The 26,359-nt window shown below is 37.9% G+C and overlaps 1 pseudogene; it reads left to right on the top strand.

The window, feature by feature from the left end:
• The first annotated feature begins 11,673 nt into the window (after positions 1 to 11,673).
• LOC113193709 (L-lactate dehydrogenase A-like 6B) lies at positions 11,674 to 21,847 on the top strand (annotated as a pseudogene).
• The last annotated feature ends 4,512 nt before the right edge of the window (positions 21,848 to 26,359 follow it).

The raw sequence follows: 26,359 nt of genomic DNA, 5'->3' as shown, positions 1-26,359 counted from the left end.
GTAGTCATATATGTATATAGGGTAATAGTGTCCTATTCAGTCTACTATCATTTCTACCCCTCCCCCATCCCCCCTCCTTTCACTCCCCTCTACCTTATTTTCTCCTTTTTAATACTGTTCTCTTCCTTGATCAACTTTGAGCTTCTAAGGCTGTTTAATGTTTTAATTTAGGGCCCAACTGAATGTATTTCTTCATGAGATTAGTTGATGAAAAGCAGAGAAGGGTATAATCATGAAAAGGACTGCAGGCGGGCAGAGTCAGGAAGCCAGGCCTGTGGAATCATTTCCAGTGGCAACAGCTTGTCTGAAAGGGAGCACAGCATCTGTTACCCACAAACCACTGGATGCAGAGCTTCTGACAGCATTAGAACAATGTTTTCCATGTGCATGGCCAAAGTCCTTCATTCACTATTAATAATGTCACTACTGTGACAGTGCTGGTGACAAGGTATTGAATAAAAGCTCTCCATCTCTTCCCCTCTCCTTTCTTTTTTGCAAAATACAGTGGGGTTTTCCTTCCTTCCTCCCTCCCTCTCCTTTCTCTCTCTCCCTCCCTCCCTCCCTTCCGCCTTCCTTCCCTCCTTCCCATGGTAACCAAACCATAATGACTAAATCTTTTGTGGTTTACTTGGATTTGGAGATTTATTTTTCTTCTTTTATATTGAGTCATCTAATGCTTATACTTATTCTTCTTAGTGCTTTAAACTTTGAGACTGGCTGTTACATATTTTCTTATTGAAAGTCTGATTCAAAACAATTTATCTCAGAACATGGGAGATTATTGAATATCTGTTTTACAGGCTGAAATGGACCATGTCAGTTCCGATTTTTTCCTTTTACCTATGCATGCCCACCCCTTAAAGTTGACTCAGGCATGGCACCCAGTTTCTGAGTTAATCCAGAAAAAAAGAGGGCAAATGATGTTCCTCACAGAACCCCTATCCTTTGAGTATAGTGACACTTGGAATTATATCACATATCACACCTTGGATGGTGATTTCTTATTTACTCCACTCTTATACTTCTTTCTATATATCAAGCTTGGTATCCTAAGTGCTTAAAGTGATAGCAGGGTTGTAGCACCTCATAGATGAGCCCTTTATCTATTTTCCTCACTTTAATCACACATGGAGGTGTCAGTGTGGGTTGCTCTTCTTAGCTCTGGCTGGTTGCTCTGTTTCACACTGTAGAGCCCCTCATTACCCTCTGCCTATTGGTCAAGGACCCTGGGATTTGTCTAGTATTTGTTGGTATCTTTGCTCCATTTTCTTATGCCATGGTCAAAATTTATTATTATTCATGCTGCATGAATAGATCTCTAGTAACTGCACCCAAATTAGGTTAACCTCCTGAATTCCTCTTAGCTAACTCTCGAGATTCATTTTTCAAAACTGGAAAAATATTTATTGGGTGCTCATTATGTACCAGGAGTTGTTCTAGGTGTCTAGACTATAACAGTGAACAAAAAGATCAAGGTCTTGCTCCTCATAGATCTTGCATTCTAAGGGTTCTTCAAGAAAGAGATTTCTATACTGGGACTAGAAACATTGTGCCCCATCAGACATCAAAAAGTTCTCCCAGCTACCCTCTTTAGCGCTAACATCTGTAGCCTTCACTAATGCCATATTGCTTATTCTCTTTGCAGTTCTGGTATTATAAGATTTTTCATATGCTTTGTGTATAAATCTACAAAATTTAAGAGCATATTTCACAACTATAAACCATTTTCTTCCCTAATATGCTCAGCCCTTATATTGAAAGTTCCTGTGGGCCAGAATGACCCAATTGCACATTTGCATTTGACAAATGCAACTAATTCCTTGTTTTAATCATTTAATAGACAATAAAAGTCCTAGGTCATTGAAAATAAAAGTAAAAATGCTTGTGAGAGGTAGAAATTAAGATAACACAGTGAAAATATAATCCCTGGGTCTGTGGAAATAATTTGTTTGGGAGACTGAGGGTCGCCAAATCCTTCACAAGTAAAATTCCTTAAACACAGAGGCTCTAGAAATCAGTGTGGGGAATAAATTTCAGCTCTTTATGGGATTGTCTGAGATGCCCTGTGCTTGTTTGTGCTATTTGTATTTCCTTTCTTCTGTGTGGTTTCTGGGATCATTGTGCTATTTTAGTTCTTACTTTGCCAAACTCCCTGTTGAGATGCTAAAATATCCTGAAAGTGGCAGTGCTGAATTTTTTTGCATACCCAGGAGGTGTATAGTGCAGGGTTGATTTGTAATGACACTTTCCTGTAGAGTAAATTTTTAGCTGTAATGATATTTTGGGCTGCTTGATCCCACCAGATTTGGAGAAGTTTGAATTACCTTAAATAACTAGAACACAGACACTCCTATATTACCCCTGAGACATGTTCACTGAAGCATGGAAATTAATTCAGATATGCATCTAAGCTTCATTGCATTTTAATCTAAGGGTTTATAGAATTATTTACTGATATTTGGGAAATGAAAGTTATTCCACGAGGAAAGTCTGATTGAGGGTGGCAGCAAGAGCAACTCCTTGGTTTAATGTTTGGACCTTATTCTGTCTGGGGTAAAGAAACTGTTGTAGATTAACAGTGGCTTCATATTCTTTGATAATTCTCCTATCAAGATGTGGGATCTAGGGCTGGGGTTGTGGCTCAGTGGTAGAGCGCTCGCCTGGCACGTGTGAAGCCCTGGGTTTGATCCTCAGCACCACATATAAATAAACAAATAAAATAAAGGTATTGTGTCCAACTATAACTAAAAAAATATTTTAAGATGTGGGATCTATTTCCCCATTGCCTGTGATTATTTTGAACAATAGAATATGCTGAATATTATGCTGTTTCAGCTCTAGACATGGTTCTTCAGTGACCTGATAGAATAACAGCCCTGAGCTTCTGTGTAAGGGGTCTGAATACCTTTCCAGAGACACAATATGTAGAGGCTCTGACATGGTGTAGAGAGGGAAGTAAACCCAGCTAAGACCAGCCTTGCAGCTGTCCCTACCAAGGCACAGGCAAGTAACTGAAGAAATCCATTTAAAAGTGGATTCTCAGTCCCTTTGCCCCAGATTATTCAAAGTGATTTAGAGACAAACCATCTAACTGAGCCCTTCCCAAATTCCTGGCTCATAAAACTAAGAAACAATAATATGTTTGATTTAAGCCACTAAATATTAGGAAATAGAAAATTTTTGTTTAAACTCAGAATTTTACTTTTCAAAGATTGACTAGCTTCACTTAGCATAATCTGCTCTAATGCCATCCATTTCCCTCCAAATTCTATGATTTTGTCATTTTTAAATGCAGAGTAATACTCCATTGTGTATAAATGCCACATTTTTTTAATCCATTCATCTATTGAAGGGCATCTAGGCTGATTCCACAATCTTGCTATCGTGAATTGTGCTGCTATGAACATCGATGTAGCAGTGTCCCTGTAGCATGCTCTTATTAGGTCTTTAGGGAATAGACCGAGAAGGGGAATAGCTGGGTCAAATGGTGGTTCCATTCCCAGCTTTCCAAGAAATCTCCATACTGCTTTCCAAATTGGCTGCACCAATTTGCAGTCCCACCAGCAATGAACAAGAGTGCCCTTTTCCCCGCATCCTCTCCAGCACTTATTGTTGTTTGACTTCCTAATGGCTGCCAATCTTACTGGGGTGAGATGGTATCTTAGGGTAGTTTTGATTTGCATTTCTCTGACTGCTAGCGATGGTGAGCATTTTTTCATGTACTTATTGATTGATTGTATGTCCTCCTCTGAGAAGTGTCTGTTCAGGTCCTTTGCCCATTTATTGATTGGGTTACTTGTTGTCTTATTGTCTAATTTTTTGAGTTCTTTATATATTCTGGTTATTAGGGCTCTATCTGAAGTGTGTGGAGTAAAGATTTGTTCCCAGGATGTAGGCTCCCTGTTTATCTCTCTTATTGTTTCTTTTGCTGAGAAAAAAACTTTTTAGTTTGAGTAAGTCCCATTTGTTGATTCTAGTTGTTAACTCTTGCGCTATGGGTGTCCTATTGAGGAATTTGGAGCCTGCTCCCACAGTATGTAGATCATAACCAACTTTTTCTTCTATCAGATGCCGTGTCTCTGATTTAATATCAAGCTCCTTGATCCATTTTGAGTTAACTTTTGTGCAAGGCGAGAGATAGGGATTCAGATTCATTTTGATGCAAAAATGACTCCTCTGATATAAGGGGAGGAAACAAGGACAGGGTAGGGACGAAGAGCTTGAGACGAAGATTTTCATTAACAGGGTTGAGATGTGGGAGGGAAAGGAAACGAGAAGGGGAATCGCATGGAAATGGAAGGCGATCCTCAGGGTTATACAAAATGACATATAAGAGGAAAGGAGGGGTAAGACAAGATAATTCAAATGGAAGAAGTGATTTACAGTAGAAGGGGTAGAGAGAGAAAAGGGGAGGGGAGGGGAGGGGAGGGGGGATAGTAGAGAATAATACAGACAGCAGAATACATCAGACACTAGAAAGGCAATATGTCAATCAATGGAAGGGTAACTGATGTGATACAGCAATCTGTATACGGGATAAAATTGGGAGTTCATAACTCATTTGAATCAAACTGTGAAATATGATGTATGAGGAACTATGTAATGTTTTGAACGACCAACAATAAAAAAAAAAAAAAGACAATAGATACCTGTACTTACTTCTACATGTAGATGTGCAACTAGGTATACACAAATACATAAAAAATATTATTTATCATATATTTATATATACTGCTTCAGGAGATTACTAGTTTCCAATTTTTAGATTTATAAATATACTTTTGAATTTCTAATGATGCTCAGTGGCCAAGATTTTGTACATTGGACCCAAATAAAATATATCTGATCCCTAAAAAAAAAAAAAAAAAAAAAAAAGAATTTTACTTTTCAGAAACAAAAGTTTTCTTTATCCATCTACCCATTCCCCATGCTTTCATCCATTCATCAAGCACTGACACAGACTTCATTATATTTTGATCATAGTGGTTATGCCCACAAGGTGGTGTCTCTTCGAGTTTGAGCTTTTCCCATCTGCTCTCATCACATAGTTGAATAATTAGGTCAATGACTTCAGCCAGTTCTGTGTGTGGTCAGTATAATGAAAATTCTAGGATAAGCATTTAGCAGACTCAATTTCCAGTTAAGTGGAACTATTTGGGGCACCCTTGTGGAAGCATTTCACCTTTGAATACATAAACTTTAAGCAAGTGGTATCCAAAGTTAAGGGGAGGGAAAACAAACATTTTTCAAGTGAGATGTCTGAAGTAATAGAGTGTCCCTTGTACTTCCTCATTTTGATTCCAGGACTTTTGTCTTCAGTCTAAGAGAAAAACAATATTTTGATCAGCAGTCCTTTGCTACTTTCTGCAGGACAGAATCCCAGGCTTACAAGTTGTTTTCTCTCAGCTGATGCTGTAACTGGTATGCAATTGCCCACTCCTGGATTCTTTGAAACCGATTTCTTTGAAGAATATGATATGTAATGAGGGCAATGATATTCAAGGGCATCTAAATCTTGCTTCATATACGTAAAGTGATATCTTTGGTAAGAAACAATGATATGTGAGATACCATCATAGTATATAAAGAATTAAGTAAGATCACATGATAGTGATGTTTTCGAATATACAGTGGATAGGAATAGATGTTCCAAATCTGTAAGATATGTGCATTTCAGAAAGAAAAAAAAATCACATCTTTACATAACCAGGTGACTTTCTGGGACTAAGGGTTATGATGTCATATCAGGGCCTCAGGTTTTGACTGTTACAGGATCCAGGCCAGGCTCAGTGGGGGAAAATCCATATTGTTAAGCCCATGTCCCTTTGAGCACTTTATTATTAATCTTTCTCTGTTTGGGAAAGCTGGACAATTGATGTTTACAGAGTACTTTGTCTTATTCATTTGTTTCTCAAGAGCTGATTCCTAAGTGGGGCTTTTTGATAAGCTTTCATGTGAAACATATATATTGTACTATTGGTCCATTCTGAAAAGTTCATCCACATATTTCTTTGTTACATCACCTGGTTACAGTTGATTTAATTCTAATTTGTTCCTTAGAAGATGTTGATTACCTGGTCAAACCACTAACCGCTGCCCATCATGACATAGTATGGATCCTTATATCATTGGAGTAAACAATGATGTCTCTTTTTACCACCTATAGAGAAAATATATACCCCTTCATAGAGCCATGGCAAACCACTTATGACTATTAACAGAATATTGCATAATGACTTCTATAAATCACTGTCTAATTTTTTTCCTGCCCAGACAGTAAAGTCTTCCTAGAAAATAATGTTTCCCAACTTCCATAAAGGAAATACAGCTGGGTTATAGTTACTCGGTTACAATAAAGAGGTTGTGGCTCAGTAGTAGTAGAGTACTTGCCTCACATGTGTGAGGCACTGGGTTCAATTCTCAGCACCGCATATAAATAAATGAATAAAATAAAGGTCCATCAACACTGAAAAATATTTTTTTAAAAAGAGGCTATACTTAGAATGGCAACAATAAATGGAATTAATAGCTGATACCTTTTTGTTCAACCACTGTCATTATTCAAGTATCTTTCCTGTATCAGGTAGATAACTATGTATTAACAATCTCTATTCTGCATATTTTATGTTGGTGCTTACCTGTATGATTCCTTAAGGGATGTGGTATTTAAGGATTTAAGTTTACCTGTTTTTTTTTTTTTTGTAAGATGTGTGTTTCTACTGAGTCTTTCTATGATATATTTCTAACCACACAAATCAGATACACCGTGAGGATGCCAATAGCCAATATCAATTATAGTTTCAAAATAAATAACTAGGGAAACAATGAGAAGAGAACTTTGGGCTCTATCTCTGCTTGTCATTTAAATAGTTTTCTGTCAAAATTTTATTAATATCCTGACCTCCATTAGTTTCTACTCTGTACAAGTACTTTGGTGGAATCTGGGAACTCAGGATTAGTGTTCACTCACAGCCAGTGTTTGAGTTCACAGTCTGTTTGTTCATTTATTTGTTTTGCATTCCCCATTGCATACTTCAATTATCACATGTCCTTTGGGAGAGTAACAGGAAGATTCACATTTCTGTACATAATTGTGACTTTATCACAGAATCAGATATTGAATGTATGTGGTCTTTTTTTAAGTATTTATTTTTTAGTTATAGATGGACACATATCTTTATTTTATTTTTATGTGGTGTGAGGATCAAACTCAGGTCTCTTTTTTATTCAGTGGTTCTCGAGCAGAAAACAGGAATTGGAGGAGGTGTCTTACTTTGTCATACTGCCCCAAGTCTCTAACTGATGGACTTAAAAATTGTTTTGATTACAACAGTCAAATAGAACTTTTTTTTTCCTATTTAAAGTCAGGGACCTCTAATCAGTTACCTACTATCAATGATTTGTGAAAGTATAAATCCTTTCATTGAATCCTCTAGCCCTTTGGCTATTATAACAACCTCATAAAAACTGCCTTTGATTTGGGGCTGGGGATGTGGCTCAAGCCATAACGCGCTCACCTGGCATGCGTGGGGCGCTGGGTTCCATCCTCAGCACCTCATAAAAATAAAGATGTTGTGTCCACCGAAAAACTGAAAAATAAATATTAAAAAAAATCCTCTCTCTGTCTTCTCTCCCCCTCTCTCTCTCTCTCTCTCTCTCTCTCTCTCTCTCTCTCTCTCTCTCTCTCTCTCTCTCTCTCTTTAAAAACAAAACAAAACTGCTTTTGATTTATAATGTCCACTTGACCTGTATCTCCTTCAGGACCTTAGAAGTAAGATGTCAAAGATGACATCTCTCAAAGACATCTTTGGCTTATATACAAAAGTTAAAAAGTAATTTTCAACAGTACTGTATGCTTCTCGTCAGTGTATTTCTTAATGTCTTATTAACAGAAGTTCTTCTGAGACCTCTTGCAAGACATATTTGGGGTTTTATATATGAGTCACACAGAAAAATTCACACCAATATTTCAATCCCTTAGGATTACTTCCTCTGTATGATACAAGGAATTTAAGGCTTCTCAATTTCATTTAATATGGACCACTGAATCTGGGTTTTAGTCTATTCACCAAAACAAATAATTAGAAAATTTCTTTGTTGTTGATGTTAACACATTTAACTTAAGAGTCTTTGGTAAATGTATCTATACCAATATATTCCAATTGAACAAAAATTATGTTCTACCTCCTTTTGACATGTATTCCCAGATTTTTTTTTAACCAACATAAATCAGCTGAGTATGGAAATGATCTTGTTGTATATGCTTTCTTCTCCTAGTTTGATTTTGTAATTTCCTTCACTAGAGCATGATGGGCGCATGATTCTGAAGTTTAGAAAATCATAAGGGAGGAAAGTAGGGGAGGAAGGTGAGGAATAGTGCCTGCCCTTTACAAGGCAACTGTCTCAGGTGCTGTCATTACAGTGAAAACAAGGCAGAGACTGGTTTAACATGTAAGAAGAGGCATTTGGGTAGGAATTAACACTGTAGTAGGTGATGGAGATTTGAGGTACTACTGTGTCCTCTGACTCTGTCCATACATATTCATTTTAATATTCAGCATGTACCCATTCCTGGTTTCATATAAGAGTCCTGGCAAAGAAATGTATTCAATTGACTATATGTAATTCAGTAACAAAGAGGACCACCTTGCTTTTTCCCTGAAACAGCAATACAGAGGAAATTATTTTATGGTGTCAGTCCCTAAACACTCTGTCACACCACCCTTGCATTATTTATGCCCTTCATATTTTCCTGTGACTATAGTAATTGGTTCCCCTAAAACTTTCTTTCAGTGGACAATTTATTTTATGCAACCAACAGCAATAAATTATCCATTTTGTCACTGTGTGCTATGTCTATAAAGATTTATCCTATAATTTTAGCTGCAGTTTTTACTTTACCTGGTCCAGGTCACAGAACCAGTCCTAGATTTTACCCATTTTCAAGAAGTGGCATATGGTATTTTTCAGACATGGCCATGAGAATATGTCACATTCTACATGTCTCTTTTGAGATGTGACCTTGCTGTTTTCCCCTCACAAGGTAGAGTTGGCTTTCCCTTCTTATGAAACTGAATGGCTTTCATGAGACTGTAGTTTCTGATGCTAGGTCAGAAGAAGCACTTTAACTTCTGTATTGATTTCTTTGTAAATGCTTCCTTCAGGATATTCCTTTTTGTATCACACTATGTGTATTTTTAAGATGCTTATGCAGTCTGAATGAATCCTAGGCTTCAAGTCATTCCAACCAAATCACCAGAGATGCTGGTGAAGCCTTCAAAAGAGTCTAGCTTATATCGACTTTAGTGAATTCCTCCATTTGAGTCTTCCCAGGACTATGGAGCAGAGATAAGCTACCTTTGCAATGCCCTATTTGAATTCTTGACCCACAGAATTTGTAAGTGTAGTGAATGATGTCTTGTCTCACTAAGTTTGTGTTGATTTTCTACACAGCAATAAATATCAGATCATCTAATGATATCAGTACAATTTTTCTTGGCAGTAATTTCTGTATTAGTCAGCTTGTAGATTCTAGACTATAAGAAAAAACAACTGGCTCTGGATAATTTAGGCATAAAAGGAATTTGCTGAAAGGATATTGCACACACAGAGACTATCTGGGAAGATTGGTAAATCAAGATCAGCTATTTGCAGCCAGAACCAGGAAAAAAAATTCTTACCCTTCACCCAGTTGGAAAAAATAGTGACAGTCTCCTAACAACTAGATATCACAGTTTACAGTCCCATCTTCTGAGGCACTGAACTTGGGACGTCAGTAATGGTCTACCAGTGTTCTAGAAACTGTTTGTAGCTATTGCTGGTGCCACCAACATCAGTAAGCGTTTCCTCCACAATTCTTTTATTTGTGTCTTTTGTGTTGATTCAAAGTCCAGGATGTCTGACTCTGACCAGTTAATCCTAGTTCAAAAGCAAGTATCAGGTATTTTCAGCTTCACATGTGGGAGGTGAGCTGAAAAGGTAAATATTAAAAATTTGTCTAACAACTCAATTTGGCCTTGCCCAACTAAAAGTTTTTTGTTGTTGTTGTTTGTTTTTGGTACTAGGGATTGAACTTGGGGGCAATTAACAATTGAGCTGCATCCCCAGCCCTATTAATTTTTTTTTATTTTGAGACAGGGTCTCATTAAGTTGCTTAGGGCCTCCCTCAATTGCTGAGGCTGACTTTGAACTGGGGATTCTTCTGCCTCAGCCTCCCAAACCACTGGGATTATAGGCATGTCATGTTTCAAAGGTTGTTTTTGCTAGACACATTTTGAAGTGGTTGAGATTTAGCTAATCTTCTAGACCATCACCATCAGGTTATAAAGAGCAAATCAAATTCTGCCATGCACACAAAATTTGTTAGACAAATGTTAATTAGCAAGGAAACAAAAGACAATTTGCACAGCCTTCTCTGTAAGCCTGATAAAATCCCATCTCTCTCCTTTGTGATGCTTTGTCATATCCCATCTGAAGAGATTCACTAGGGGCAAATGGGTCTTGTTCCAGAAGTAGGGTCTGTGCTCTTGGTTGGCTACAGATGATTAGAAGTGCCTTAAATCAATAGCTGGATAATAGTTGTTCAGGAATTAATCCTTAGGGTCCTTTCAATGACCCTCATAGAAATCTAGATTCTTACATGCAAGGGTGGGTATTATCTCTAAAGTATTTTTAACAAATTTATATTTTGAACCACTTCAAATTTCACCAATCATTAATAAGCCATTACTTTAACCACTGAAAATCATTTTCTGATATTCTGTGCACTAATAAATAAAACACATGTTGTTGATCAGAAGAGAGCTAGCAGAAACCCTGAGTCATCTTGAACTGATTACCACTGGACTTGATCTCTAGTGTATGCTTTTTTGAACTAAACTGTTATATATTGTGTAAGTTTTACCTTAGTGAGAGACACATATGGTACACAATACACGCTGAAAGATGCTAAAGATATAGATATCATCATGGTAGCCTTACACTGGAAATCAAGTTCAAATACTGGGTACTTAAAGATGTATTAAGTATCCTTACATTATAAATTCTCCCTAAATGATATCAACACAAATATTAAAGCAGATAGAAAATGATACATAGTCCAGATCAATAGGAAAAAGGCATGTAGGAGTCATGAATCACATCCGTCCTCAAGTCCTGAGTTTCTTTGAAGAAAACAGGATGGTGTTTTGATAGGGACTTTCTAGAGCTAAAATATTACTCCTGCAAACATATCTGAGACATAGGCCCATTATGCAAATGACATTTAGTGGGGGTATTTAGAGAAAACCCAAATAAATAGATTCCATCCTTACTCTTATCTAATTCTTTTCTTTGAAGAATATATAGTTATAGATATCTCCTATGGGACATACTTTTAAACACATAAGAAGATAATGGTAATACTCATTATTGAGGTTAAGGTCAGGAGGCCCTCACCAGCCCTGTCACATTTTGTCCTTGCCCTTCTCGGATACTGTATGGAGGAGACATATGGAGTTCATTGTACATACCCAGGACAAAGCATTGCTGCATAGTTGTTAAGAGATTGGCAAGTGTCATGCCCAATCACTGAAACACAGTGTGAAGTGAGGTGGGCTGCTAGAATGATATGAATTTGTACTCAACCAAGATGTCAGTTTCAGGTGACAGTTTTTGTGAATCTGTATGTCAATTATGCTGGAGTTCCAGAGTGATGTTGTTGTCAAGGCTTCCCACAACTGGCAGGACCTCACCCTGATGAGCCGAAGCACAGCATCACACCTGAGCATTTCCCTTGAGAAAATGAGGTGAGTTTCAAGAAAATGCCAGTGAGACTCCTGTCCAAGATTATCTGGTAGCCTTTGCAGAAATTACATCCTTTGTTGTTATTGGCACACACTGAAATTGGTATAGAATTATGTATCAGATTGTTAATTTTTGAGAAGCCTGATGACATTCATTCTTGTGAAACTTTCATCTAATATCACATACAGAAATGGACAAATGGCCCTGTTTATTATTTCTTTTTTCTTAGACATAAAATCACAGATACCATTTATTGAATATTTTTAGGTATGAAGTCAAAGGAGCATGATATACAATTTACATAATGATGTCATTTAACCTCAACCTTAACTGAATTTATTCAACAGGGACTTAGATACCCCCAAAACTCCGCTAATATCTTGTTGCTTCCAAGTAGCTTAGGAAGGATTTGATCACATTCTTCCTTTCCTCCCAAACTTGGAGTACTTCTACCACTGCTCAGAGAAAAGCAACACTGCTACATCTTTTTCAAGTAAAAACAGTTGGAGAGCTCGTGGTACGATGAGTTCTCTTCATGTAACTGGTACAAGGGCCTTGCTGCAGAAAAACATGTGTCACCACATAGAAATCTTAGACTAGTGTTTTATTATCCACAAGATGATTGTGCCATTTCTTTGATACTACTGAAAACAAAACATAGTTTATATAGATCCAGAGGGGTTTACCATTCATTTGTGTGGCCATATGTGGCTGGAAAAATCTCTCTCTTTTCTTTATATCACTGTTGTTGCAGGACATTTGGTTTGTTGATGGAAGGAAGGATATCCATTGGTAAAATGGAATCTTCAGAAATTTTCTCTTGTACATACTCTTTATGTTCATCCTAATTCTGTGGATTTTTTGGCCAACTAACATGTTTATTAGCCCTTCATGACCCAATGCTACTGGGATATTCCTCCTCTCATTCTCAACCTGCTTTTTTTCTGTCATGTATTCTATCTTGCCTCTCCATCCTTAACTTTTTCTTCTACTGTATCTTTATATCCTCATGTCATGAACAATATAAATACCACCCCACAGGTATACTTTGGTTTAATCTATCTAAGATGGTAGTTATATAAGTAATTTTGATTAAGCAATTTTTATACTTTTATAAAATGGATATATAGTACTTGATATGCAACTATATGTTCAGTGTTGGTCCCTTGAAACTCTGAAGTAGGATTGTTCAGTCCAATTCTACAGTTGTAGATGAACTGATGTCCAGTAAAGTTACATATCTAATCCATATTCCCATGGACAGAAAGTGAGTCAGAAAGAGACAGAGCCAGGACTGCAACTTACATCCCTCTAAAGCCTACTGGTTCTCCATAGTGCTGTATTGCCATTTAATTTCAGGGTCAGTAAAACATGTAGCAATTCTTATTTGTTATCCTATCATCATTTTGGAATCAAGTTAACTCTTATGATCCATTTTAGGATTTGGCAAATTGTGTGGGTTGAAAGATCCCTAAAGTGAAAAGTTCTTTAAAGCTGTTGGATTTTGGGCTGGGAAAAAAAACCCAAATTATTTCTATCTATGCTCATGTTAGAAAGGCTGAAACCAGAATAGCTTTTTGAGTGAAACTATTGACCTCATTTCTTCTTCTTGCCCTAAACAGAACCAGTTGGAGAGAAAAGTGTGTTTATCCCTTGTCATTTATTGTTGGTGTCCAGAATGGTTTTATGAATTAGCTATTTCTATGCCCTTATGTATACATAGAGAAATTTCCTGTGGCTTCTGTTGATTCTAATTGCCAGATACCATGATTACCAATTGGCATGGTGAAACCAATGAAATTCTCTCTGGCACTGTGTAGCCCTTTTATTTAGGCATCATTGAAATATTTTTCAATGGTACTCAGTAATGCAAATTTATTTTCTCATAATAAAAAAATTAAATAAGCACACTTTACCCCATTGTTTTGTGATGTACAGCAGTTGGTGGTTTCTCCCTCACTAGAATGCGAACTTTCAAAGTTAAGATCATATCTCAATCTATGGGGCTGGATGATCTGCATTCTGAGATGTAAGTTCTGGTTCCCTTTAGCATTCCACGGAGAAAGAAAACACTTGTGTGTCATAATTAACTGGTTGTATATATCTTCCTCAGCAACTACCTTCTGTGGCTTCATTTTAGAAGGGAATAGTCTATTATTAATTCATACAATAAGTGTTGGTAAACCTATTACTGTTGGTAACTGTAATTTTTGATATATGCTCCCACTTCAGTCTTTGAAATGGGTTAAAAAAGGATGGAGTGAACTTTCCTTGAAAACAAAGGGAACAGACTTCTCAGCGAAGGGGGTGCAGCATACTTGAAAGTATAAAGATCAAAAAGTGTTTGGATATCTTGGAAAGGTTCAGAGTAGGCAGGCTTTTGGAATGGAAAGAAAGAGACGGTGGAAGAGGAGGTAAGTTGATACCAGATAGAATCCTTAAAGGCCTTGTGTACTAAGGTCTGGAATTTGGAATTCACTTCAAAGGCAAAGGGGAAAGTTAAGATGGAGAGGTTAAGAGGACAAGTGGAAAGATCATTTTATTTTTCTTCAGAAATGAGTACAGATAATACCAAAGAAATGTTTATTAACCTTCTTGTCAGTCAGGAAAGGCAGCAGATGAAATAGAGTAGGCATCATTAAGTAATATAAAGAGAAAGCCATTTCTATTTGTTCCCCCTCCCCATTTTGATTAACATTTTGCTTCTCTGATTAAAGTTAATTTATTTGAACAATTACAAAATGGGACTTTGGATCAATCTTTGTAGGAAAGTATAAAAGAACCCTGGCATTTTTCATTTTCATGTTTTCTTTTTATTGAATAATTTACTAGTAATTTACCACAAGGAACCAAACTGTATCCATCTCCAGAATTTCCTAAGGGATTGCATCCTTGCCCTTCATTCACATTAGCAGCCTTATTAAGGATCTCATATTTTGTTTCTTCTTCCACATGGTCTCAGGAGAGGAGGGAAATCCTGTCTGTTATACAACGTAGCTCATTGCATAATGGGTCATTGCATATTTTTTGCAAAGAGAGAGACCAAGGGAGCTTGGAAGGAAAGAAAAAATGGCATGGAAATCTGATGTGTCAGTGGAAAAGGGAGAGGCAGAGAACCACAGAAGTGGGGCAACTATTTTTGCTTTCTACTTCTTACCAGCTATTAATTTTAACTCTATAAGGTGTTAATATGATACAATTTTGAAAAGAGATAAAGAATTGGGAATTTCAAAAAATATAAGCAAAAAACGAGAGAGAGACCCCTCTTTTGAAAAAAGAAATCATTATTATCTCTAGGTGTAATTCAGTTAATTAAATTCAACAAAGACTTGAATTTGTTGAACTTTCCCTATGTATTCTTGAAGATTACAGCTTTTCCTGGAAGCGTCATGGCCATGATACCATGCTGTGAAAAGATGTATAAAATGCATAAAATACATAAAGACAAGGATGTTTAATTTTCCATGTTAGTGTTGGAGAAGTTGAAGCACAGATACTTCCATATTTGATCAAACATTTGAAAGATGAATTGGAATTTCCCATGAATGAAGAAAATGTGTGATCAGAATAGGGAACAGTGAGAACAAATGATTGGAGAATGGAAGTTTGTGGCATGCTGTAGAAACCATTCGTCATCTTTCAGGTCTGGATCTAGAAGATGTGAGGAGCAATAGCCAGGGAAGAAGTTGGAAGGTAATATATCAGAATTTTCTGCTTGCACTCAACAGAAACTGATAGAATAACTCAGTCCAAACACACACACACACACACACACACACACACACACACACGCAAGTACACATACAATTTATTGAAAGCACATATTGCTACTTCTGGAATCAAAAAATACTGACGAGCTAGATTTCAAGATAGTAACTAGGGCATCAGGAACTGCTGGTTGTTTCTTCAGGTAAACTCATGAGGTGAGTCATGTTCAAGGGTTTTCCTTAAACATCAAAGTTTAATGAACCCGTATCTGATTGCTCCAACTAGGACACCTCTTGGCTTGGAAAGAGCCAAGTCCCTTGACAAAAAGCCTATCAAGCTGAACCAATGGCAAAAACCTAAGATTCCCCCAATCAAATCTGGTTGTAATTACTCAAATATACGAGAACAGATACTGATAAGGAATGATAAATGTCACAAGTAAGGTGGTGGCGATTGTGAAGGATCTTCTAGGAAGTTAAGACTTTAGAATGTGTTTTATTTTTTAAGTTTTTGGAATGTATTTTAGAATCCACAAAGCTTCAGGGCACATTATCTGTTGAGGGAAGGACAAAGACTCAAAGAAGATAGCAGAGTTTTACCTCAGATGAATACATGATAATGAACCCTGTAACTTGGATGTTGTTAGTGGCGAATGCCAAGTCTATTTTGGGAAATCTGACAGGTAGGGTAAAAATGAACCAAGGGTGTGTGGATTATCCATATATCTATATATTATCTATCCATCCATCCATTCATTTACCTATCTGACGTACCTAAAAATAAGTCTGAATCTTTTTCTAGAACAACCCATGCAGTTTTATTAAACATATGGGAATCCATACATGTCATCCAATAATTATTGGCCAATAACCTCTCTGATCTATAGTACCATGAGCAAAGATAAAATAAACTTTAAAAAAGACCTTAGAATGGTCAAAATGGATGTCATAGGATTCATGCTACTAAAACATTTTATCACAAGAAATTCTTAAGGGTTTTTGTCAGAGATAATTTTAATGCTTATAATAATCACAAGTACCTGTGATTATTCTTAGCTTACAGAAAATTAGCAGTAAATTACAATGCATGTTGAGTGTAGGACATACTGGTAACTGCTTAAAATAACAGCCAAATATTGAAGAAATAGAAAATACAAAGTTGCAAAAACTGAAAAGCTCTAAACCATGAGTCTGGGACTGTGTAGCATAGAGAAAAGCATTCTTATGCAGATAAATACTCCATAAGGCCACAGTGTTGGTTAGGATGGGGTGGGTTATTCCATAGTAACAAGCAATACCAAAATCTCAGGGATTTAACACCACAAAGATTACTTCTATGCCAACACTAGTTATGGTTGGGATGGCTCTCTGGGGCCACTAACCTTCTGTGAAGTCTCGTTACTTCAGGCTATTGCACACTGGACACCTGGATCTTGACACATTTGACACTAAAAATTATCTTTGTAGGGCCTCCTTCCTGAAGTTAGGTGCTTTGCTTAAACACCCTGTCAAAGTACAAGAGAGGCAGTTAATCTAGATATGAATGGGCACCAGGGTACTTTCCTGCTGTCATTCCTGTACTATAATCACTTATTTGTAGTAAGGTACAGAAAACTTTATTTGAGGTAATACTATCATTTGTCTGAATAAAACCATCTAATGCATTTTACAAAAGTTTGTACTAATAAGGGTAAAAATAAAAATAATCATATGACCAAAAAGACTTCCACTATTGAGAGCAGAGGTGGCAAACTTTTCCAGGGAAGTGTCACGTAGTAAATATCTTTGGCTCTATGGTCCACAGAGTCTCTGTGAACTACTCAACTCTCCCATAGTAGTGTGAAAGCATTCACAGACAGCATGTAAATAAATGAGTGTGGTTGTATTCCTGTAAAACATGATTGACAAAAATAGCTGGCAGACTATATTTGACCCATGGGGCATAATTGACCATCCCCAGATCCAGAAAATTCACTTGTGGTCATCTCTGGGGAAACCCTAAATCTTCCCAGGGTACTATTTCAAAACTATGAAATTCCTTTCTAAATCTGCCTTTCTACTCCAGCAAAATTGCCCTTATTTCTATTTTTCAAATGATGTCATACACCTATGCTTTTATCTCCATTCTTCTCCATTCCAGGAATTCCCTCATGCCTTCAGTTTTGCTGCTCCTTCAGGGACCACATCAAGTTCTACTTCCTCTGTGAGGCTTTTGCTAAAGACTTCAATTAAATCATTAGTGATAACTACTTCCTACCAACACCATGCTTCCCAGCTCAGGTGTTTCTTTGCCTAGTTGTCATTCTTTCTAGGCATGGACTATGCTTCCTGTAGGATTCTAAGTTCCTGAAAGCAAAAACAATGTCTCAGGTTTAATTTTATGACTTGATACACTGAAGATACCCTTTAACCTTCCTCCTAACCAATCTGGCCACATTTACTCTTTTTCTCTTACTTGCTCATTTTCTTCCACTGTGATCTGTGTTCCACCTTTACTATCACACAAACACTGCCCTTATCAGCATTGCCCATTTGCTGGTTTCTTATCAGAATTTTTAGTAGCATTAAAACTAATGATCACTCTAAAATATTATCTCCCTTTTACTTTCTTGGTACTGCTTTCGCGCGCGTGTGAGTGTGTGAGTTCTTCTAGGCATTTCTTTCCCAGTCTCCTTGCTATTATCCTCTTCCCCTTCTTGTTATTTAAATGCTGACATTCTTTAGGGTGTCCTATGCCTTCTCTTCTTGTTATGTACCTTCTTCCTAATAAATATTACCCCCATATTTTAATTAACTTTTATATCCTATGTACCCCATTTCTGTTTTTCTTGCTCAGACCTCACTTCTGAGCTTCAGACAAATAAGTTTGAGACATTTCCACTTGAATAACTTAGAAGCCTCTCCTACTCTTCCAAACTTATTATTTTTGTATTATGGTACATTACAACTATATATAATAGGAGGATCCTTCCTCCACAAAACTTGATCTATAGTCTACATTTCATATTTGGTGAATGGAACCAGCATCCACTGGTTGCCAACTAAAACCTGATACACATTCTATTTGCCTCTGCCCCTTGCCTCAGATGCTTTGAATATAAGTGCTTATTTCTATTCACCACTCATCTGTTTCTTTCCTGATTTATACTATATTGCAAGATTCTTCTAACCAGTGTTTTTACTTCCTGTCTAGTCATTTTGATTCATTCACATATCTATCTCCTACCGTGCAAATCTAATTCTCAAGAATTTTCATGATAATCATTGTTTCAAGATAACTTTTATTCAATTTATTCTACATGTATGTGCTAGATCTTAAACAATCTAGCCCAACAAACAGCATTTTTTCTTGCCACCTCCCTTTTGGATTCTGCCTTACTAGTTTTCTGAACACTATGACTGGCGTCGCCCATCCCATCCTGTTCCTGGCTAATTCCTGTTTTATTGTGAGTTTTCATTCCTACTTATCTGTGAGTAATATGTTCCAAAACTCCCAAGAGGTAAAAACATGGATAGTACCAAAATCCTATATCATACTATGTGTTTTCATATATATTCAACACAAGTTCAGCACCTTTTCCACTAATCAGACACCGTGGCTGTAACTTTTGCAGTTGGAGATGTGACAGCAAATGTAGCATGCATTTCTTTTTCCTTCTTCACAATTCCATGGATAGATTTGTCCTTATTGTACTTACAACCTCTGGATATGATTTCTTTTCTTTCCAAATGGATCCCTTTCATTTTTTTTACTTAAAGGAAACACTTTCCTGCTTCTCTTTGGCATATCCCATTGCCAGAATCATTACTCTTGCATTTTAGGGCCTTTGTTAGATCAAAATGGTTATTTGACACAAGCACTTTGATACTGAGTTGATCTGATACCTGAAGTGGCTACTAATAGACTAATAGGCAGATAGTGTGTATAGTGTGGACACTCTGGGGAAAAGGTTGATTCATGTGCTTGGTAGGGTGAAGTGGGATGGTGTGAGATTTCATCTGCTGCTGAGAAGAATGCACAATTTACAACTTGTTTAGTAATGCAACTTTTCAAGACACATTTTCATACTATAGTTGATTATGGATAATGGAAACTGCTGAAAATGAAACAGCAGATAAGGTTGATGGCTACACTTTCTAAAAGAAGTCCATTTGGCCCTGTAATGCTAGGTTAGGTAGCTATGACCATCATCAGGGTCATTCACAAATGTTCTCAGACTTAAACATGGAAACAGTCTTTGGGCCTAGTAAGCCCCCCTCTCCAGTGGAGGCTCGGGGGTCCACAGATAGGGAGCTTTCTGGGTTAAAGATGGAATTTTCCTTAGTTGGATGCCTGTAGCTAGAATGCAAGCCAATTTGTTACAACATAATCATGGGGTGGGAGTGCTGTGAATGGTTTAGTAAGGGAAGTATGGCCACACATGCCCTCATCGGAGGTTTTCCTTGTCTTGAGAACTCTGGGCTTGAGCTCACTTTATGCCTGGTGTGGAGCTCATGTGATCAGCTTTACAGTATGGAAAACTTCAGTAGCTCACAGTAGGGTTAATGCTCATCTTTCCACTTGTGAAGTTGTTTTAAGTAGGGGTTCCATCATAGGCTTTCCTTTGGCATGAGAAAGAATGGCATTCTCTTCTGGGGAGTCAGTGTTAAGAGTAACACACTGGTGGTCCTTTCCCCTGTCCTGGAGCTCGTGCGGACTTCCCCAGGTATGGGTCTGTGGCGAGGACTGTAATAAAGGCAGTGGAGTCTTTCCTAAATAAAAGGTCCTTCAGTGAACACTCGGGCAAAACAGCTTGTTTCTCTCACAATGCTGGCAAATGGCACAGCAGGTTATTAGGAGATGAGTACATGCATACTAAGGCTCAAGATTCAGTCTTAGTTTCATCTGGAGTTGATAGAAGCATTCTTACTTGGCATAATACCAAGCATAGAAAAGTAATAATTCCGAAGATCTGTGTTGGCCTGTTATACACGTTAACTTCTGGTCCCAGGATTTACTTGCTGGAGAAGTCCATTTCCAAGCATTAGTCTGAGCAGACCCGAGGGCTTGGTAAAGAGGCTTGCACAGCTGCGGCAGCAGGGTAAGGTGAGGTGGGGACAGCAACTGCGCCTGCGCTGTGTTGTCTAACCAGTGACTGCTTGGTTCTTGGTGCCTCGAAAATCTTTCCCATGATGTCTCTTTTCAGTTCTCTTCGACTGTCTTGGGTGCCCAGTACTGAGCTGGGCTGCAGGAGTTCTGTGGGATAGTCAAAGGGTGAGCAGGGAGGGAGCAATTTCTGGGCGCTGGTGCTCTGTGACAGCCTAGGTGGAGTTCAGCAGTGTTGGCTCTTCATGCTCTTGTGTGAGATGGCAACTGTGAAGCAAGAACTTGATAATTTAATATCAGAATAGCTCTTTTATCACAGTAAGGTCTCCATTATAGGAACCGTCTCAGTGGGCATAGCCTGTGCTTTCTGCATCTTATTAAAAGGCTTGAGTGATGAACTTGCCCTTGTGGATGTTAATGAAGATTAACTGAAGTGGGAGACAATGGATCTTCAACATGGCAGCTCTTTCATGTAAATGCTAAGTGTTGTTTGCAGTAAAGATGATTTTGTCATTGCAAACTCCAGCCTGGTGATTATTGCAGCAGGAGTGCACCAGGAAAAGAAGGAACATGCCCTAACCAGGGACTGCTTGATTCTTGGTGCCTCGAAGATTTTTCCCATGATGGCTGTCTTCAGTTCTCTTCCACCGTCTTGAGTGCCCAGTACTGAGCTGGGCTGTGGGAGTTCAGTTCAGTGAAATGTGGCCATCTTTAATGATTTGCAATATTTTTCAATACAGACCATATTGCACATTGATTGTTGTTTTCAATTGAGTAGGTATCTTAAATTAGGTCACCTGGAAGTTAGATGCATTTCACCCAGACCTGGTAATTATAAATGACTAATCTGGATACTGCTTGTTTGTTTCTTGGTTGGGCAAAAGCTTAGTATCTGTTCTGTATGCTGTCATGGGTCGGCCCTTAGCATGGAAACCCACCTGTTCCTGTATGAAGTGGAGTTAGAACCCTTAGATAAACATCAGCAAGGCTAAAACTTGCTTATAGGAACTTATAAAGATCCTGAGCCATGGAAAATGTTCCCAAAGAAGTAACTCCCAGTGCCTGTGAGACTATTAGAATGAAAGGTGATTACTTCATGCACCTATCTTTAGTTGATATAATGGAATGTATTTTGAAGAATCTCAGAAGAATTCACCCACTTTTCACAATAATTAAGGATCAATATGGAATAGATAAAGAAATATTCCTCAGTGTTCCTTGTATAGTGGGAGAAAGTCTTATAATGCATAAAAATAAAGCTGACCCTTAAAGAGCCCTATTTGAAAAAAGTACAGAAACACTTTGGGGAGTTCAGAAGGAACTCAAGTTTTAAAGTTGTCTGAAGCCACTATTCTTAAGTTAATGAAAATAAGATAGAATATGTGGGAATTTATATGCCAAGAACTTGAATGCCTAAAGTTGATGGAGAGACTCCCCTGTTTAACTCTTTAGTTATTTTATGTACATCCAGATATGGGATGGTACTCATACTTTTCCAGTGCCTAAGTGACTGCATCAAAGATGGTGGTTTTGGTGTCTATGTTCTACCAGTTCTTGCCTTGTATGTCATCGCCATCTGGTCCAAAACCAGGTAAATATTGGTATTTATTATGTTGTAAAAATTCTGATTCTTTTCATTAAATTCATGTGAATTAAAAAAAAATCCCATTCTCCTCCCTTGGACATATGGTTGAAGTCCACCTTTTACCACCTTAACGTATACTGTGGTCATATAACTTGCTCTCACCAGTGAAATATATGCTGAGGCATTGTGTGACACATCTAGGCAGGAGACTTTGAAAGCCAATATGCAATTCTCTCTCAAGGTAACCACTAAAATTCAAGTAGTTGGAAGTTCTGTCAGTTTGGGTTGCAGACTGAGGAGATTTGGAGCAGAGCTATAGCCATCTGGCAGAAATATCAAGTGCCCATTTGGTGTGATTATCCACTATGATTTTGAAATTACTTGATAACTTGACTTACTCTAGCTTCTGTTTATTAATATAAACAATCCTTGACCTGCAGTGGTTCCACTTACAATTTTTAGACTTCAAGATGGTGCAAAAGCAATATGTATTCAGTAGAAACCCTACCTAGAATTTTGAAACTTGATCTTTTTCTGAGCTAGTAGTATGCTGTATAATGCTCTGTTGGCCAGTGGCAATGAACTGCAGCTCCTGGTGAGCCATGTGATTACCAAGGCAAACAACTGATAGTCTGCAATGTACTGAGTTGTCAGCATTGTTTTGAACATAGGTATTCAATAAGTTACATGAGACATTTATCATTTTATTATAAAATAGGCTTTGTCATAGGTGATTTTGCCCAACTATACGCTATTGTAAGTGTTCTGAGCATGTTTCAGGTAGTCCAGGCTAAGCAATTATTTTTGGTGGGCTAGGTATAGTAAATGCATTTTTGACTTAGCAATATTTTCAATTTATGATGGGTTTACAGGGAAGTAACCTCATTGCAAGAGGAGGAGCATCTGTACAGTGATCCTTCCTGTGTAATTTGATAATACTCCTCACCTGTCCCTTTGCTGTCTCTACCTATCTCCCAGTAAACTCTGCATTAGAAGAACAGAGATTATGTCTGTGTTACTCCCCTTTGCATCTCTAGAATCTAGCCAGTATCTGGCACAGAACAATAGCAAGGATAATAATAGTAATTACTTCTAAAGTGCACTTTGCACACATTCATTTGTTTATTCTGAACAGCAATCCCAGGGGAAGGGTTCTGTTGTTGTTCCTATTTTTAAAGACGAGTAAATAAAGTCCCAGGGAGGTTAAATAACTTGCTTAAGTTCACACAACTGAAACGTAGCAGAACTGATATTAGAATCCAAATGAAGTTAGTTCTATAGTCTATACTCTTTTTAATTTTTTTTTTAGTTGAACATGGACACAATACCTTTGTTTTACTTTTTTATTTTTTTTTATGCAGTGCTGAGGATCAAACCCAGTGCCTCACGTGTGCAAGGCAAGTGCTCTACCACTGAGCCACAACTCAGCCCTATGTAGTTTTTACTCTTAACCATTCTACTGTATTTCCTTTGTTAGTAACTATTTATTGAATGAGGAAATGTTAAATAATAGATAAATTCATGTTTAAGCAACTACTGAAAACTTTCCCCTGTTCTTAGTCAAGCTTGCATACATTATGAAACTCAGTTCAGTTGTCATCTCCTTCAGTAAGCTTTCTTTTTTAAAATTAATAATTAAAATTAGGTATATGTAACAGCAGAATGCATTTTGATTCATTGTACACAATTGCAGCACAACTTTTCATTTCTCTGGTTGTACACGATGTAGCGTTGCACTGTATGTGCAGTCATCTATGTACCTGTATGTGCAGTCATACATGTCCATCTCATTCCACTATCTTTCTTGCCCACATGCACCCTACCCATCCCACCCTCCCCTTTGCCCAATCAAAGTTCTTTCATTCCTCCCTGCGCCCCCTATAATGGATCAGTATCCATATATCAAAGAGAATATCTGGCTTTTTTTGGGGGGGATTGGCTTACTTTGCTTAGCATGATATTCTCCAACTCCATCCATTTACCTGCAAATGCCATAATTTTATTCTCTTTTAATGCTGAGTAACATTCCATTGTGTATATATACTACAGTTTCTTTATCCATTTATCTCTTAAAGGGCATCTAGGTTGCTTCTGCAGTTTAGCTATTGTGAATTGAGCTGCTATAAACATTGATGTGGCTCCGCTACTGTAGTATGCTGATTTTAAGTCCTTTGGGTATGGAGTGGGATAGCTGGGTCAAATGATGGTTTCATTTCAAGTCTTGATCTCCCCATTAAGCATCAGAGACCCTTTCACTGAGCTGCAATAATCATTACCTATGCCTCCAGTACTGCACAGTTGTCTTGCTGTACTGTTATTGCTGATCAGTTTGTCTTTCCTACAGACTATGAACTACTCAAGGTCAATGACTAAGTCATATTTGCCCATCCTACCTGGTTATTAACTTAATGCATAATATATTACAAATTCTTCATAAATTTTGCTTGAATAATTTTTAAAATGAATGGCCTTTTTATGCACATGATTTCTCAGTACTGGTTCATTGACATTTTTGGATAATTCTTCATTGTGGAGGTTGTCCTTCACAGTGAAAGATACTCAGCAGCAAGCACAAGCCAGTAGCACCCTTCTTCCACACTATGAAAATAAATGTTTTCAGGTATTGTCAAATGTCTCCTAAGGGACAAAATCATCATTTTTTTTCTAGAAATCTTTACTCATTGATTATAGATAGCTATTTGGAAGTTATGTTAATTCTTTCCTCCCCTTCTCTCCTGTGCTGATTAGAATTCTACATTGCATGGGATAGAAACTCACCTGGAGCTAATTAAAGCCAAAATTGTGGTATCTATAGAACCCAAGAAAATGAGTTTGACTGGGTCTCAGGGCCAGATGGGCCAACAACTTTGACTCAGTTTGGATCAGGCAGTTGTGACTAGTGTTAGAGGGTAGAGCGGAGCCTGGCAGTTCACATAGGATAGATAAATTGAGGACGGGAAGACTGGAGGACTATTTATTATAGAAAGTTCCTATAAAAAGTGCAATAGATTTCCATCAAAACCTCTTTCCAGGATAAACCCACAGAAAAAAGAAATTCAATTAATAAAGAATCTGGAAGCAGGATGGGTTCTCCTAATGGAGAAAATTATTCCATTAAGTTGAATATTGGCCAATTCTTTGGTATCTGTTAGTAAAAGAAGCAGGGACTGTTTCGCAGGATGTGTGGGATATGTTTGTGCAATTCCCAGAACAGGCATGGAAGCCATGTCTCCAGTAACTACGTAATTTTGTGTTCCAAAGTTGGTCTTGATCCCAAGCTCACTCTTTCCATCTGGTTATAGTGCTGTGGCTCTCCCTACACATCACACAGCATCTGATTATTTACATGTTTGCAGCAACTCCAGAGTCTCACTCACCCTCAGCTATTTACAAATTGTTGCCTCGTACTCCACCACAGGTTTAGTTTATCCTTTTGGAGAGCTGGCTTGGGAAATGCATGCAGTTAGAGTTGGGTAAAACCGAAGTATCCTGGCTCTGTGGTTTGGATACTGACGAAACTGAGGCTTGTGTCTGGGGAACACATGCAGAGCCTTTAGTCTGCTGGGTAGGAAGGGTGCAGAACACTACCAGAACAAACATACTTTCTTCCCTAGGGAAGTTTTTAAAACCTGAAATTCTTTTTGGGAAAAGTGTATATGAATTTCTTCCCTGGTGGCCTAAAATTTCTCTTTCCCAGATTCTGGCACACTGCCTCTTGGGATCTTTCTAGATACCTTTTCTAATTGAATGTTACCGCCAGCTGGTTATTCCAGTTACTAAAGAGGAGGCACTGTGGAGAAGCCATAATATGGCTGGGATGCATTGTGACCATCCAGACTTCTTCTGGTTGTAATGGCTTCTTGTAGTGTCAGGGCTGAGGGGTTGTGAATGATAAGGCCTGGGTTGTGGCAACATCAGGATTTAAGAAAAGATTTTGGTATTTGAGACATTTTTCTTTTTTCTTTGGGGTGTGTGTGTGTGTGTGTGTGTGTGTGTGTGTGTTGCTGGGGACAGAGCATTTTTATTCTCAGCCTAAGCAAAGATCAAGCTGTGTAACACCTCCATAGGCAACTCCCACTCAGCTGACTCAGGAAGAGCTCAGCATACAGCCTCCAACAAGAGGCTCCAAATGCCTCCTCCTTCACTCTGCATGTGTCTGATCCTCCTCTGGTGCAGCTCCTTGTTGTCTAACCTTTT

Source organism: Urocitellus parryii, chromosome 4, assembly GCF_045843805.1.
Source record: "Urocitellus parryii isolate mUroPar1 chromosome 4, mUroPar1.hap1, whole genome shotgun sequence".
NCBI classification, from domain to species: Eukaryota; Metazoa; Chordata; class Mammalia; order Rodentia; family Sciuridae; genus Urocitellus; species Urocitellus parryii.
This window is presented reverse-complemented; position numbering and strand designations above follow the sequence as displayed.